Here is an 18,135-nt window from a genome sequence, read left to right on the forward strand (position 1 = left end):
TGACTTTCATGTTACACTTAATGCATAGTCATGTTAAACCTTTTTCCTTTTTAACCATGTTTGCAATTAAAATGTTGAGCTTATGAATAGAACCTAAAAACTGCAAAATAAAAACACATTGGGCCTCATTACGGGTCCGGCGGTTGACCTGCCGGTGCTACCTGCGGGTTGCCACGGCCCTTTAAAAATGTACCACTGCCAGACTTCCCAGTGCCACCAGGAGATTTCAACTCTGGTGGCCCGGGAATTCAGGTGCCGGTAAAATGTAAGTCCCCATTCCCATAGAACCCCATAGCACAATAGGACTCTATGGGAGTGGGAACACGGAAGCACTGGCAACATTCCTAACGGTGCTGGTTCTTCCATGACCGGTCTACCTGCCATGACCACTGCACCCAGCAGGGTCAGACCTGTCAGGCACAGCAGCTCCGGCAGGCAAACACATAGTTTGCCGGTCCGGAAACAAGGACGACAGTGAGCTTACCAGCACCTTTGTTACCCGGCAAACTCCTAATGAGGCCCATTGACTTTGCTTATACAGTTTGTACTTCCTGTTAGTTACTATTTTTATGCTTTGTACTTCACCACCAACTCTCCAACACGTGTCGTTATTGCCACTATGTGATAATATCCTTATAGGCCCTGGGATGGGTCTGTATCGGTTTTCTCTTAAGCAACAGATACTGCATCATGACCAGACCACCACAGCTCACCACTTTCTATAGTGCACTGCACTGGAGACTTGCTGAGTGATGAGGCAATTTATTCAAAGAAGAGGTGTGATACCATCTTCATTTTTCACATGCTTCGAGAAATTACTCAATCTCGTGTTTAGCATATATATATATTTTTTTTCTTTCAATGCGGTAACCGAAGAAGCAAACAAATCATGTCAGCCACAACATGCACACGTTTTGATCCTATTGGATCGTTTTCAGGTGGCTACAAGGAAAATATTGAAAAACAAAAATGTAATGAATTCACTAATAATAGTGACAAAAATAACACAACAGTGCATTGATGCTCAAATCATTTTAGATGCACATATGCGACTAAGCGCCTCTGTCTCCAAAAATCTATATTACTAAACTAAGGCACTTGATTATCTCCCTAAATACCTCCATGTTAGAGTACTTAGGTCCTTTTGCTCCAACTATCTGCAGATCAGATGTTTCTCCAAGCAGAGAGTGGGGGTACATCTCTCTCTTCAGCTGGAGCCTCCGCCTGGAATGCCTCCCTGCCACTCTCCATCTTGAGCTGGATCTCCTTAAGTTCTCTAAGCTCCTCAAACCATTCCTTTTATCCTCCTGCTTCTCTCTCCCGCTCCCCTGCTAGTCTCCTCCTGCCGCTATGACTGGAGTCCTGTGTCCGTTATAAATCTACCCGGGGTCAGGCCATCCTTGGTCCAGTCTCCCCTTCACATCCATTCCTGCCAGTACTTGCAGTTGGGATCCTTTCCCTGATTATCCTTCTAATGCTGGTCTCCCCCCCTTGCTATATCACCCAACCCTTGGATTCACCTGGCACTAGCCCAATTGGGTACCCCTTAGCACTTTACCATCCCCCTGGGCCCCCTCCCTCTAGCACTTCCCCACTTCTCCCTCCCCCTATCCCATCCCTTTCCTTGACCTGCCCTCTCCCCCTGTACTTGATCCTGCACTTGCACAATCCAAATGTCACAAGGCCTACTAGGACCGTTATTGTTGTTTTCTCCCATGCCCCCCCTCTTTTTGTCTTGTGACACCTGGAAACACTTTCTGCGGTGTAGGCACCATATATCCCCCTCCTTTTCCCACCTCTTGACTCTCCCACTGACTCTGTACTTGCCAAACTCCATCTTGCTATCACTAACACTCTTGACATTCTTGCTCCTGCCATGAGGATCCGCCTGAAACCCGCCTCCAAGCTTAACATCTGGTACGACTCTGATCTAGCTGCACTGAAACCCATGTGCAGGGTTACTGAACAGAAGTATTAGACCTCTGGCTCATACCCTGATGAAATGGCATGTTGCTCACATCCAGGCCGATATCTTTGGAGCCTCTAATAACATGGCTGAACTCTTCAAAATCTGCAAGGAACTAGCCAATCCATCTGCTGTTCCAGCTCTCCTCTTCATTCTCAGGCCCTCTGAACTGCACCGGCCACCCATTTCTCCTCCAAAACTCAGGCCATTCTGACCTCTCTCTCTTCCTCCCCTTCCTCCATCCATCTCCCTGTCTCCTTGCCTCCTTCGAGCTATCGCCCACCCCCTTCCTCCTTCTCACCTATCACAACAGATAAGATCTCTAGAGTGGTCTGTTCTGTGAAGGTCTCATCCAAACAGGTTTCCCCTTGCCCTTCCAGAACCATTAAGGACACCATCTCCTCCCTCACTCTGGCTTTCGCTGACTTCTGTAACCACTCCTTAGAATCTGTCACTTTCATTTCTTCTCTCACGGAATCCCTTGTTTACCCCTTCCTAAAAAAAGCATTCTACCAAGCCCATGTGTCAATATCAAGCACAGATAACTCACCATCTCTATCTGTGCCGTGAAGGAGACCATTGTTGACATTAATTGTCTCCCAGTATCAGTGTCTTGGTGCACACTATGTTGTACAGCCAGTAGAGATATTTATGTTTTGTCCTAGAATTTATGAGTGACAAAGGATCTTGAGTTTCAAGACCATTTGTAAAATAGAATCAACAATCAGCCATATTACTGTGTATTTCTGTTTACTGTTATTTCTGGTATGTGTATGAATGCCATGGTTGTGAAGTGTGTCTGGGAGAGGAATGATTGCAATCGTTTCTAATTTATTTTTTACTTTTGCAATGTTTGTCGAAGTAACAGACACAGTTTTGATGAAGAATTTTGTATGAAATGATTTAATAAATGTTTTCTAATTTGTATTAGTTGTGGCATGATTTATATCTAACCATAACTGCGAAAGGATATACTGAGTATTTGTATCTTTGACCCCTTGTGTCCCGCCAACTACCACCCTATCTCTACTACACCCTTCATTGGGAAACTCCTGGAAAAGTTGGTCATCCCCCAACTGACCCAACACACTGTGTTTTCTGGTTATTTACATGACCATCAATCTGGATTCCTGGCATCCAGAGGCATGGAAACTGCTCTCCTGAACACCCTTGAAGACAAGCTTGCAGAGCTTGACCCTAACTCTTGTGCTGGTCTCATCCACCTTTGACGTGGTCAACCATTCTATCCTCATAAACCACTCCAAGATACACTTGGTATCCCAGACTGGGCACTGGATTGGTTGGCCTCCTTCCTTACTGAATGCCCCTCCCAGATGCTCCTAGGCTCCTTCTCCTCCTCCACCACTCTCTCTACTTGTGGTGTTCCCCAGGGCTCTATCCTCTCACCTTGGTCTTTCAACATCTACCTAGCTCCTCTTGCTCACCTGATCTCTGCCTTCTCTCCTCATGTCGAGTTTTACGCTGATGACAAGCAACTCTTCTTCAAGCTCCCCTCTTCCTCCTCCTCATCCTCCTCCTCCTCTTCCTTCTCTATCATCCCTGACGGCATGTCTGCTATTCAGTCTTAGTGCACCTCCATTGATCTCTGCCTTAATGCCACTAAGACTGAGATTCTGCCTATCGGGACACCTGCTCCCCGTTTCTCTCCTGCACTCTGGTCGCCCTTCATGGGGTCACCTGCCTCTTCTTCCACTGAGGCCTCACATCACAGTATCATATTTGAGTACTCTTTTACCTTTCCTCCTCACATATCCGACCCTACCAAGAAGTCCCACTTCCAACTTCACCTTCTTAGAGGCATTCTTCCTTTCCTCACTTTCCTCCAGAAGCTCAATGTCTCTAGAGCTCTGGTCCTCTCCAGGCTAGATTACTGTAACAGTCTCTTCCTTAACCTGCCTTTATCTTTACTCCATCCTCTCCAGCCGGTCAAGTGGCACAGCGAGTAGAGCACTTACTTTGACATCCGTATAGAGCCTGCTAACGCAGGTTCGAATCCCAGCGGGCCAAACTCAGCCTTTCATCCTTCCGAGGTCGATAAATGAGCACCACACACCTTGGGTAATAATAAGCAGATACTTAAGGGTTCAGCAAATTATTATTATTAACTAATCCAGAATAGGTCTGTGAGGCTTATACTTGGCCTCAAGCCCTAGGACCTGTTGGGTATTTTGTGTACACACTCAGCTCCCACACTTCTCATTACCTTATCTTTTTTAGTTGTTCTCTTTGTGAATGTGGCTCTCTTGGATTAACTCCAGCAAAAAGGAACGCTTGCCTTCTCAAACCGGGGTCATTGCCTGGAATTCTCAGCTTTTGCAGATAGGAATGCCTCAGCCAGTGGAAAGGTCCTTCTTTCAGCTCTCCCCAATCTCGACTGCAGCAGGACACAGGAATCTGCATTCAGTCAGGAGCCCCACAGCCAGGTCTTCTCCCCAATAGTGCAGAAAGATGTCTGCCTTCTGCAAAAATATTGTCTAGTTTTTCTTTCTGCACCTCACCCTGAATGCGGTTACTCCATTCTAACGTGCTATTCGAAGACCAATTCCCATGTGCAAATAACTTTGCCTCTAAATATTGCACTAGATCTGAGAATGTGGTTTCCCTTTGTGACATTCTGAAATTCGTTTTTAGTGGCACACTGCTATTATAAAATGGGTTCCCTTTAATGTGCAAATGGCAGTGTGAGACACGCTTGCCACGCCCAGTAGGTACTCTATGATCACTTTCCTGGCCAACGCACCATAAATATGTTGGGTATTTTGTGGAGATTTGGGGCCTGACGGTATTTTATTACCGCCGAAAAATAACTTAGCAATAATCACTCTTTGTATTCAGATTTGGCCATGTGCAACAATAATACAATGGACATGCATTATTTCAGCACCCAGACCTGCATATTTGGTATACGTGGTTGGTGGTATTTTGGTGAGCATAATTCCCTTGTTTTATTTGTGGCCCCAATGTCCAGAATCCCTTATCTTTGCTTAGATTTTTCGTGTGATCACTAGAGAGACCTCAGACCTGCATTCTAGGAATACCACATTTTCCAGTGATAGTGTTGGTGTGCCACCATGGGCGAACTCACTGACTTATTTACGACAGAGAGCTATATGTGGTAGTCTTGTGGTAATTTCCACTACCTTATATACGGTAGGGAGCTATGTTCAGAGAGTCTCTCTTCCCGTTGGCTCATGTACCTCCAACAAGCTATGCTACAGTCACTCACAATTATTCATACTGATTTTGACATGCACACATCTGTCTTAAAATGACCATTGCACTGTTTAAAATCTCCCCACATCATCAGCATTGTAATGGTAAACAATAAACATCACCCGTCTGTTTTCAAATATTTTTCTGTATTATAAAAGTTGTATTTAAACATGATCTCATTCTTTACTGAAATACAATGGTACAGTCAAAGCATTGTCTGTGACACACTGCAGAGAGTGGCGGAGAACAGAACTCAAATTGCAACATTAGCACTTGATTAAGACACGCACAGGAATCCTACACTGACTGCATATTACCGTACACACTCAGCTCCCACACTTCTCATTACCTTATCTTTTTAGTTGTTCTCTTTGTGAATGTGGCTCTCTTGGATTAACTCCAGCAAAAAGGAACGCTTGCCTTCTCAAACCGGGGTCATTGCCTGGAATTCTCAGCTTTTGCAGATAGGAATGCCTCAGCCAGTGGAAAGGTCCTTCTTTCAGCTCTCCCCAATCTCGACTGCAGCAGGACACAGGAATCTGCATTCAGTCAGGAGCCCCACAGCCAGGTCTTCTCCCCAATAGTGCAGAAAGATGTCTGCCTGTCTTTTTCCCTGATACTGCCCACTAAAACTTTCCTCTCAGCCCTCTGTATGACGTGTCCCAATGAAATCCATCATCTCTCATCCTCCTACTCTTCAACAATAGCTTCACTTATACATTTGCAATTGTTGCAAATCTGACTTCCTTCTTCCTGCAGTTACTGTGCACAAAAACACGGAGAATCAGGCAGAGAAGAGAAGAAAAAATCTCTGCACACGCATTTAAATGGTTTTCAGAGTATGCCTAATTCTGCAGTGGAGAACACATTTTATTAGTGGGTTATGTTAAATAAGGTTTTATTAGTCAGGTTAATTGTTAATAGGTTAGCTGTTCATTTTCAAATGTGTCTCTAGCAATATAGGCATTTCAGGTGAAAAATAGTGTGCATTTTTAAATGAGCACGTGTGCTTTTAACTGTAAAAATAGATTTGCATCTTATATGTTAAAATCGTTTTTGACTGAATAGCCTGTCTTTCCTTGTTAATCTGGCAACCCATATAGCAATGCACCGCACCCTTGTGGTGGTGCTAAAAAAAAATGTGCTACTTGTGCAGTAGTGCTGTACTCTGTACTGTAACACGCCAAATATCCTTACAGACCCTGGGCCTCATTACACAGGTGGCGCTAAGGGATTACCAGCACCGGTAAGGGCACTGGTGCCGGTAATCCCTTAGCGCCATACTACGAGGTCCCTCAGCGGGACCCGTCCTTAACGTGTGGCCAGACCACACGTTAAGGAAGGGACCCGCTGAGGGACTTCAGGGTAAATAACGGTACCACTAATAGCGGTACCGTTATTTGCTCCTTCCCCATTCCCATTGAGCCCTATGGGGGCTCGAATGGGGAAGGGCCTTGGTGAATGGGGAATTACCGCCCCGCCACCCTTGGAATGGGGCGGTAATTCCCCCATTCACCAAGGCGGACTCGGTAAAATACCGACGGGAACCATGGCGCTAATAGCGCCATGGTTACCGCCGTCCGTGTAATGAGGCCCCATATCTCACCAGCCCAAAAATCTCTCCACTGACTCCCGGTTGTTGCAAGGATCAAATTCAAGACCCTCTGCATACTCCACAAGGCTGTCTAGGGCCTGGGGTCAAATTACCTGCAACTCTTTTTTACTAAATACTCTCCTTCCAGATCCCTTTGTTCTTTTAGCACCAACTCTCTAGTGATCAAAAGCTTGTCCAAGCAAAGAGCTGAGGGGCAGATCTCTCTCCTCAGCTGGTTCTCTGCTGTGGAACAGTCTTACTCTCTCTCTGTCTTGAACCACATCACCTCAAGTTCCACGAACAATTCAAGACCTTTCATTTCTCCTCCTCCTTCCCTGTCCCCCTACCATGCTAACCAGCCCCTCTGTTGCTGAGATTCACAGCCTGGTCCATCAAGAGTCCAATAGGGTCCTGACCGTGTGCCCAATCACCCCGAGCACCCCCTGCACTGCCCACTGGGCCCACATCTACCTGTTGGGAGGTATCACCTCCGCCTAAACTTACCTGTTGGGCAGTAGACCTCCCTCTTCTCCTGGATTGTCTCCACCCATGGACTTACCTGTTGCCCCCCCAACACGCACCTCTGGCACTTCCTTTCCTAGGGGACCCTTATAGCACTTACCCTCACCCCACTAACCCCCTTTTCCCTTTTCTTTTCACTGCACTTGCATGCACCAAATATTACAAGGCTGAGTAGGAGTACTATTTCTTTCTATTTAATCATGGTTATTTCCATTGTTTATTTTTCTCCCTTGTTCCCTTCCCTTGTGCCTTGTGTCGCTTTGAAACACTGTTTTTTTGTGTAACTGCCTTATAAATGACCAGTAAATTAATACACATAAATAAATAAGAATGTTCAATAAAAGAAAATACTGGAGGTTGTTGTCTCTGTCAATACGCCACTATCTTCAATTGAACTCCCAAGTGTCACTGCACATAACCACCATCAGCTCCAAATGGTTTAATATTCCCCAAATACAAAGCGGAAGAACAATCAAGCATGTTCTTTGGAATGTTTTTGTTTTTCCAGTAAAGTGAATAGTGCAGAACCCACATGCATTGTGTTGCTTCACACCATAGAGTAAGCTGCCAGAATAGGAGCAAAAATCACGTCTGAGAAAAATACAGACTATTTTCTTTAATGTTTGTGTTTTCAATAAAAGGCGTGGTGCAAAATCTCAAACAGAAGATGCTGCATAAAACCAAAGAGCAATCTACCAGTACAATTGTCTGATACCAACCCTCCATTTTTTTGTAAACTGTGTTGTGCTCGATTCACATGAAACCGTTTGCTCTATGAAATACAAAAGTAAGAAATATCCCTAAAAACAAATATTTCAAGAACAATACACATATCAATCATCAATCAACATAAAACTATATTCCAAATTCAATAATAAAATCCAATACCAACCTTCAAAACAAGGTAACGTTCCCCCTAAGTAGTGGGAAATTGAATATAAGCAAACGTCTGCGGGCCAGAGACAATGGTATTGTGTTTTCAATAAAGAAACTACCACAAAATCCTAAAACACCCACTAGAGGTACTGCCTAGCCCCAACACCACACCACAACACCACCTCCCAATAGTGTAAAGTTCTCCAACAACATTAGCAAAATAAAGTTAGAGCAAAATGTGATGCTCCCTGTAATATGTGTCGAGAGAAACATTGGGCACAAAATCAGTAAATACAAGCCGGTGCACAATGTCCTGGTACAGAACACACATAACTTTGTCTGCAAGTGTTGAAAGATACACCTCCCCATTATCTAGCCTGATTTCTTTTTAAATATAGATAAAGACCCTTTTAAATAGTGTTTCCTTCTCTCTCCATCACTTTCTTTCTAAACATACAAAACATTATTTAGATCCTACATAATTCTGTGGAAAATTATATTTACAATAAATCACTTTATCTTGTCTCATCTCAATAAAAGACCCCTTTCAAGTCATGTGTTCTTCGTTCCCCAATAAATAACAATTACAATTCTGTAAAAACCCGGTCTAAAAAGGTTCCCTTTAGAAAATCATTGCACATAGTGTGACAGGGTGAAATATCTGTCCCTGTCAGGTGGAGTTAGGGAAGCCTCTCTGGTGGGAGGCTTACCATGGTACATGCCCGTCCTATCCCAGAGGTGGGGTGTGGGAGTTGGCAGTCCACAATCCCTGACTCTTACCTCTGTGTGTCTATGTTTGCTAAGAGTATCACTGTCTGTTGAAGCATGCCTGCACAGCACTGAACATGTGGTCCTTAATCAGTAAAATGTCATGCATAGGATGAGATAAAGAGTAACTCTTACACCAAATAATCAGACCGACTCAGGAAGTTGGCTAATTTCCTTTCAACTCTTTTAATATCAATTGTTTAAAACAGTGAGTTACAACGGACATCGACGGACATTCTCTTGAGCTCTCAGTACATTTTTCATAAAAAAACACACTTATGTACTAAAGATTTGTCATAGGTGACATCATACCGCATGGCAAATAAGGAAAAACCTACGAGGGATTGTGGTTGGCTAAAGGGGAACATCTAAGTATACTTTCTACACAGGGCCATGTTGTGATAGGATATCTACTGTCAGGTAGACAACTTAAGCCTTCCTCTAGTTCAAGTCATCCTCAACACTTATTGAGTACACAGATTACTACTGGCTCTTAAACTATAAGGCCCACCATAATACGCCCTCTATAACTGGCTGGCATTCTCATACCATGTCTGGAACATTCGGCTCCTTAGCAGCAGGTAAACTCACACCCAAGTGCCAGGAGGTGGACTTGACTTTGCTTTCCCATTGAATTAGCCCAACATATTTCATCGCCCATGCCTTCTGCCATGAAGATTTGTTTTTGAACTTGGTCTTGCAATGTATTCTCGTCTCTGGGAATATAAGGGAGTAGGGGCACATGCTTATCACAGTTCTGGTCTACATGTCCAACTCCTATTTTCATCCTGTCATGATGTCTACCCCCAGGCATCCGGACCAAGCCCATCAGCCCCGGGAGCAGGCATCTAGACATTAAGTAAAACCTCAGCAGCCCCGGCTAGGGGCTATCTGGGTTCAGTCCTGGTGCCTTAGGCGCCAGGCTCATAGTAGGAATCAGTCCTGGCGCTTAAGGCGCCAGGCTCATAGTCATTACTTACCTCAGGCAGACCATGCTGCAAATGTCTCCAATCCAACATGAAGCCTGAAAGGGACTATTTTTCTACAGGGACTATTTTTTACTCGGGTGTGGTTCTAGGGACTTCTTACCTGGGACTACTTTTGAGGCTATTTAAACCACACCCGACCAGCAACACACGCTTCGCGTTATTCTGGATCCAGCAGCGTAACACTCACCGTGCCTGCAGCCTGCATCCAGTCTTCTGCCACGCCCGCCTCGAATCCGGAGCTCCTAAAACAAAGAGGAAAGAAAGGGTCAAGGTTAGAAAACAAACTTATTTCTATTCCACACCTGATTCTGGATCCATCTTTTCTCCGGACCTGTAAAGAACATCATTTCCGCACGCGCTGCACCTCCAGCTGCAGCGCCGCGCCATACTCACCAGTCTTCACAGCATCCTTCGGGTCGGCACTGCCTCCATCATTTCTTCGCCGAACTTCGGCACCTAGGAGACAAAAGAAAACCACAAAGTGAGCCGAGGGAACCAACAAATATAATTCTTACCACCATAGACTTACCTGATTTACCACCGCAGGCATCCTTTTGTGACTCTCCATATTTTCACGTGCCGCATCTGTAAAGAGAGACAAAACAACACGTTTTCCTCGTGCAACATTTACCGGACAGTGCAAAGTAATACAGACTCTTACCTGAGCGCCACCAGCTGCCACAAGAGCATCTTTTTATGTGCCAGCTGCAAGACAAGAAAGGAAGGGGGAAACAAGAGTGAACATCGGACATATTGAACTCTATGAACTTAATACTTACTGGTCCTCACCAGTAACCTCAGAGTCAATACTCTCCGGAACTCTCCCGAGCCTTCAAACCAGTGAAGTAACTGGAATCGACGTGCCCCTGCAAATCCACGCAGGATGGAGAGCTCATCTTTCAAGAATATAAGGTGAGATTGCTGTGAGGGCATTTCGGAGGTGATTAGTTGGGGAGGACTGTGGGGGTGCCATCACTTGAATCCACAAGTGGCTAAATCCATCTCTCCACTTGCAGGAGAATATTTCTACGGGTTAAGCAGACAAGATTAGGAGGGCAGATCCAGTCAGTCACCTCTGCACTACGCATCACATGGGTGGAGACCGCAGCTGTCCGGGTCCGACCGACGCCCCTGTGGGAGCCAGGTGAGCGTAACACATCCTTAGACGACTTGACAGGAGAATGCAATTCAGTCAATTTTTCTGCAATTAATTATCTTGAATTAATAAACTTGGCACTCATGGTGGTCTTTCTATGCCCCCTAACAAGGGGTGATTCAGTGTCTCACGGTTTCTGCTCTTCAGGGAAAATAACCAGTTCTTACAACTTCACCCTTCAAGTCCGCGATCTCCAGCTAATTCTTTGCTGCAACACATAGCTCTCGATCCTTTCTCTGTGGGTTTGAACTTACTAAAATGTATGACACTGATGTACAGACACTATACAATGGCGGCTTTGCCTGCAGTCTATTCACTACGTATAGCCAGCTTCTAAGATTACTTGATCTACTTGCGTTGTTGCATCTGTACAATTATGAAATTGCTTGCATTTTCTGCAGTGCTCTTCGCACGTGCAATTTTTCTTGAACGTATAGGAACATTTACTTGATTCCTTTTTTTGATCATCAGTTCCTATAAGGTCCATATATCTTCTGCTTCAGCCAGTCTTTTCAGTGCGTCACACTCACTTCTTGTGACATCACCAGCTTCTCTTTCACTTGTTTTCATATTCCTTCAGGGACCTCTTCCAAGAGATTGTCATCTCTTCGGGCATACATTTGGTATGGTTTTCTTAACACCTGTTGCGGTATGGTCATAACTACTGGTGTCAAGCATGGTGCAGTTTCAGGCTTCCAACATGCAGGCAGCAGGGGGGCGGGACTTTGTGCAGAGGCATTCGGCTTTTCCTCTACAGCACCATCTGGACAGTATTTTTCTTTGTGTCTCACAGAGCCGACAGTGCCAGCAGCCATTGCACGAGAGCAGGCAGCACACGACCAGAGAGGGATAGAGTCGAGCGAATGAAAAGCAGAGATAACCAAACAGCAAACAAATGCAGCAGGCCACTATGACCCCACCGCCGAAGGAACGTCAATTTAAGAGTGCAGCAGGACCGTCAGTTCCACCTGCCCAGGCAGAACAATCGGCAAACAACACCACACCAGCGCAAGTCAGGGCACGGAAAGCCTAGTGAGACTCATGCATCACTGTATATTATTCTCACCTTTGCGGGAGCTCCAGAGTGGTGCCCATGTCAATTTGGCATATCCTCCAGCCGGGAAGGACACACTCAAACATTGACTATTGCGGGTTGCCATTGTCAGAGACCAGCAGACCAGCATATAAAAAAGGGGTGCAATTGAGACCCCTATTCAATTTAAGTTTGTAGCACCTGCCCAGGGGAAAGGAAAGGCAGCGGTTGGCCAAGGGGACATCTGAGGGCAGAGGGTCAATGCAGCAGGACGGGTATGATAAAAAGGGGCACAGGAAGAAGGAAGGTGCGGGTTGTACAGGTGAGGTCTAGGAAGGAACAGGAATATGAAAATATTAGGTGGAGGAAGGAAAGAGCAGAGGATGCAGGAGAAGATTTATTAACAAAGCAAGGAAGGAGATGTATTGGGAGAGAGTGGTACGTGTGTTTAAGTGAGCGTGAAAGGTGTGTGTCGTAGACTGCTAGAGGGAGAGGTGGGAGTTTTTTGACAAGGGAAATGAGCGTCATCATGAGAGAAGGTGTGGGTAGAGAGGAGAGTGGCAGTTTGGGTTTGGAGGAGAGGAGAGTTGTAGTAGAGTCGAGAGGGGTAGAAAAGTGGCAGGGAAAGTAGTTGTAGAGTGGAGAGGGGTATTGGAGTGGAGTGGAGATGGTTACTAGTGGGAGATGAGAGGAATAGTGGAATGGAGAGGAGTAGTAGAGATGGTGAGGAGAGTAATAGTAAAATAGTATTGAATAGGAGGGGCAAGTAGTACAGAAGAGGTGGGTGTCATAATAGTGGGGAGAGAGAGAAGGAGTGGCAGGGAATACGATCAAAGGGTTAAGGTAGAATACAAGGGAATAGGAACAGCGGAGCTGAGGTACAGAAGAGAGAGCAGCAGGGAGAGAAAGGAGAGATGGAGGGTGGAGTAGGGGGAAGGATAGCAGGAGGAGAAAAGGAACAGTAATAGAAAGATGTAGCAATAGGAATGAAAGAGCGTGGGGGGATAGGAATAACTGCACCGTAGGTGTCTGTAAAGCACAATTCCCTGGAATTCCATCTATGGGAATCTTAGAGGAGGGACCCTCCAGATTGTTCCCTGCGGTAGTCTAGATGGAAAAGGCAGCAGCCTTTAGGCCATTGCTTGCAGACATGTAGATTGCAGATAGCAATGGTTCCCAATTTCTGGTGACCATTGCAGGGACACCTGGGTTAGGAAGGAAACATCCATCCCTAGATGAGTGAGAGAGAGAGAGATGACTCTTAGAGGGCCCTTTCATCATAATAATACAACTCATTGAACTGTCTTCGATAGTTGGTGTGTCCTTGAGGCCATCTTTGACAACAGTTCCTTATCATAAAGCTTTCAATTAATAACAACCTGAACCTCCTCTCTCTTTCTCTCTCTCTCTCTCTCTCTCTCTCTCTCTCTCTCTCTCTCTCTCTCTCTCTCTCTCTCTCTCTCTCTCTCTCTCTTTTCTCTTTCTACCCTCCCTCTCTCTCTCTCTCTCTCTCTCTCTCTCTCTCTCTTTCTCTTTCTACCCTCCCTCTCTTTTTTTCTCTCTCGCTCCATGATTTTCAATATCTTCTGGGAATCTGCTGCTGCAGAGGTCTTTAGCCTTGTAAAGGAGCTTTCCCAAACTCCCTTTCTCGAACTTCTAAGTGCAAAACGTTCAGTGAACCGTGAATTGTCTAAAAATCAGAGCAAGCAGGCGTTGACTGAAAATATTCATTAGGGTCCGTGGTTCGATGTGATAATATCCCTACAAAAATGTCATCTGATAAAAATGTCACGGGCGACACCGTCGCAACCCCTGCTCCGCTTCACCCCATACATATGGTCACCATATATAAAGTCGCCACTGTCTTTTCCCGGTGACCATGTGTATGGCGACCAGATATTTAGGAATATTACCGGATACCGGTCCAGTTATGATGACCTTATATAATTACTAAAGCTGCTTTGCAGCCTTCGGCAGTAAGATATCTACAAAATAGTACTTGTGATTGGAGACATTTCGAGCCTTCTGTATATAAACACAACATGCTGGCTTATGTTGTTAACTTATGATAGGACATGATAATTGAGCCTTCCATGCTTGCGGCTTCTTGCTACATGACGCCTCTTGTGGAAGATAAAGAAGTTGTCCACACAATTCATAGGATGGAACATTTCATGACTTTATTGTTATCTTTGTTGAGTGTGTGACAGTTACCTCTACCACACATTAGTCATTGGCAATGCAAGGATGTCCTTGCTCTTCTGAGTACGATTCAAAGGGGTTCATTAACAATAACATCACTGCCACATGTGTATTCATCACAACTATTATAAATGACCTTCAAAAACACCTTTCCGGGTTCCATTGAGGAGGCTGGTATAATGTTTAACTCACTTTTATTTTATGATTTCATTTTGCTTTAGAATTTCCTTTTGTGCTTGCTGAAGGTGTCTAGGCCTTCGTAGAAATGAAGATAAGCTGCTTTATCACCAGTTCCCACATCACTGCTTTGCATGTTTTTTCTGTTTTTCATAATGCCATGCCTCCTGTAAAGATGTGCCTGCACTTTTTGCTTTAGCACCTTGAAGCATCTGTGTGCTAGATAGAATTACCAATAAAATACGTCAGACCAAATAACCGGCCAAACTCAAAGGAGATGGTAAATTACTGCTTTAATCGTATGAAATAAATCAGGAGGCAAATAAATACTCATCAAATTGATTCATGCAGGATCACACTGTCTTTCTGGTTATATTTAGCTTATATAATGCTAGATGTGTCATCCATGATGTCATCCTACATGGCAAACTGGTAAACCCTATCAAGGGTGGAATTGGATTAGGAGATCATGTCTACCTATAGAATATACACATATTAGTCGCTCATTGGTGGTCTCTTATATGTAAGACACACCCTGAGCTACTTCGGCACATGTGGTGTAAGGCCCTCGTCATAGCAAAGAATGTGACAGCGTAATAATACTTTGCAACATTGGGCCTCATTACGAGGTGGGCGGTAAGGGATTACCGGCACCGGTAAGGGCACCTGTGCCGGTAATCCCTTACCACCCTACTACGAGTTCCCTTTGCGGGTCCTTCCTTAATGCCTGGTTTTACCAGGTTTTACCAGGCGTTAAGGAGAGGACCCATAAAGGAATACTGGGGTCAATAACGGTACTGCAATTTGCGGTACCGTTATTGCCGCCTTCCCATTGAGCCCTATGGGGGCTCAAATGGGAATGGGGAATGGCTCTGGTGCATGGGGAATTACCGGTCCCACCGACCTCGGAATGGACCGGTAATTGCTCCATCCACCAGAAAGGAGTCGGAACGATTTTGGAGGCAGCCATGGCGCTAATAGCGCCATGGCTACCTCCAACCTCGTAATGAGGCCCATTGTATGTAAATGTGCATGGCAGGCTATTCTAATTGTTTGACAACCCAACTCCAACCTTGGACATTCAGCTTGCAAGCAGCACACACATAGGGCCTCATTACACGGTATGCGGTAACCATGGCGCTATTAGCGCCATGGTTGCCGCCGGTATTTTACTGTGTCCGCCTTGGTGGATGGCAGAATTACCACCCTCTTCCAAGGTTGGCGGGGCAGTAATTCTCAATTCACCAAGGCACATGCCCATTCCCATTTTTGCCCCCATAGGGCTCAATGGGAATGGGGAAGGAGCTAATTAAGGTACCGCAAATTGCGGTACCGTAATTAGCACCAAGGTGCTTTTGCGGGCCCGTTCCTTAACGGCTGCTAAAACCAGCCATTGAGGTCAGGTCCGGCAAAGGGACCTCGTAGTAAGGCGGTAAGGGTTTACCGGTACTGGTGCCCTTACTGGTACCGGTAAACCCTTACCGCAGTCCGTGTAATGAGGCCCATAGAAACAAAACTCAGGTGCTTGGAGATACATCAGCTTTCCCCTTGTTTCCCCAATGAGTCTACCCTCTCTCACTGGTAGGCTTCATGCCAGTGTCTTTTGTTTGAAGGTTGTCCTTGCCAGCCTGCACTGTCTGCGGACATTTGAGGGAGTGTAGGCACATCACTATCTTAGTTTCAGACTGAATGAATAGCTGTTGTTTGCGAGTGCTTCATCAAGTGTTACAAGACCATGAAATCGTCCATATCGACGGTGCATTTAACACCATTGTATTCAATTATGATGGGTGTTGTTGCTCCTCTTGGCCTTTAGACACTTGGTCACTCTATCCCATATAAACTGCATGTCCTTTTAATTGTCCAATATTTGGCATCTGCAAATGTTCTTTTTCCTCGTAATCTTTGGGAAATATGCTCCTGCACATGGGGCCTCATTACGACTCAGGCGGTAAGGGTTTTACGGCGGCGTTAACAGCGCCGACCCTTACCGCCTGAGTACGAGGTCCCTTAGCGCCATGGCGGAATTAACACCTGCTTTTAGCAGGTGTTAAAATCCATGGCGCTAAGGGACCATGGAGTTAATTACGCCACCGTAATTTACGGTGGCGTAATTAACGCCTTCCCCACTCCCATTATGCCCTATGGGGCAAAAATGGGAATGGGGAAGGGTAAATGGGGATTGGGGACTTACCGCCCCGCCAAGGTCGGAATGGGGCGGTAAGTCCGCCAACCACCATGGCGTAAACGTAGTTTACGCCATGGTGGTAAAGTCACGGCCCAGGCGGTAACTTACCGCCTGGGTCGTAATCTTCTCTTAGACTCCCTTTGTTCTTTTTCTTCATCTCTCGAAATAGCATCCTTGGTTCCAAGCCAAACTACTCCTTTATTCTGCAACGGAAAAACAGCTTCTTCATCATCTTTCCACATTAAGATCCCGGGCTCGTATTTTGAGGTAACTAGGTTGATTGACATAAGCCGTCGTCCATTTTCTTCTAATGGTCATCCTAAACGTTGAATATATACCTCTCATAAACAAGCGTCTATGCATTCTATTTACATTTTGTTTCAACGTATTTACAGTTATTGGCCAGTAAGTCTCTTCATTCTTTTTTATGTTCATTCCAAGTGCTTTAATTACATTGTCATTATTAAATATTTTCATATTGTTTCAGCATGGGCTCATATATCTTCTTTGAGACATTATTTTACTGAAACTAAACTTTGTTTAACGTACATCCATGTCACGAACCATTTTATTCATGTCTGCTTTCCGGCTACTCAGCAGGGGACATCCTTCTTGGTAGCTTTGCTCCAGTGTTTCAACATTAGGGTATCTTCTGAATGGCTGCCTGAGTGCATATCGTCTTTCATATAGTCGACGTGGTATGGACATGTCTCATAAACTTGTGCATGGATTCTCAATTATGGCTCCTCGTCTGTCATTCCAATAGGGCGGGGCTGAGGGGGCAGTGACTTAGGGAGAATGCACCCACTTGCTCCTCTACATCTTACTGTGTGTTTGGCCCAAATCTTTACATTCCCTGGCTCCCTCACAATCTGAGGGGACAGTTGTCTACGTGGGATGACACTTTAGTTAGGTACTTTGTGGTTGTGGTAGTTGCTGCACCACATAATCTATGTTCAACCGATGGCACCTCATTACTGATTTCTTTTTTTTAAAGATATTTTTTCTTTTGTAAACATAAAAATCAGGTGTCTCACTTTTACGAAACTATTTTAAAAAATAGCATAATTACAGCATTTCCAACTCGCATAACCATTCCTCTGTGTACACACACCTAAAGACTGAAGTATCAAATTCACCTGTATTTACAAACACAAACATAAAAAGTGTTAGGCAGAATGACACAGAGCAATATAAAATGACAGGTAGTGGCTGGGCTAACACCCCGGGCCATCTATAAGGAGCAGTCACCTTGCTCACTGCCTTCTGTCACAATAGTTCTGTAAACCAGCCCATATGTTCACCAAAGCATTGGCCATGCCAGAAATTAAATAGAACTCCCCATGAGTCCTATTCATTTTCAAGTTCCCACCTTGCTACTTATTTGGTATGCTTTTAGTGCAGGTGCTCACACCTTGCACCTGAGGTGC

The sequence above is a fragment of the Ambystoma mexicanum genome, chromosome 10, assembly GCF_040938575.1.
Source record: "Ambystoma mexicanum isolate Mex_15411 chromosome 10, UKY_AmexF1_1, whole genome shotgun sequence".
NCBI lineage: Eukaryota > Metazoa > Chordata > Amphibia > Caudata > Ambystomatidae > Ambystoma > Ambystoma mexicanum.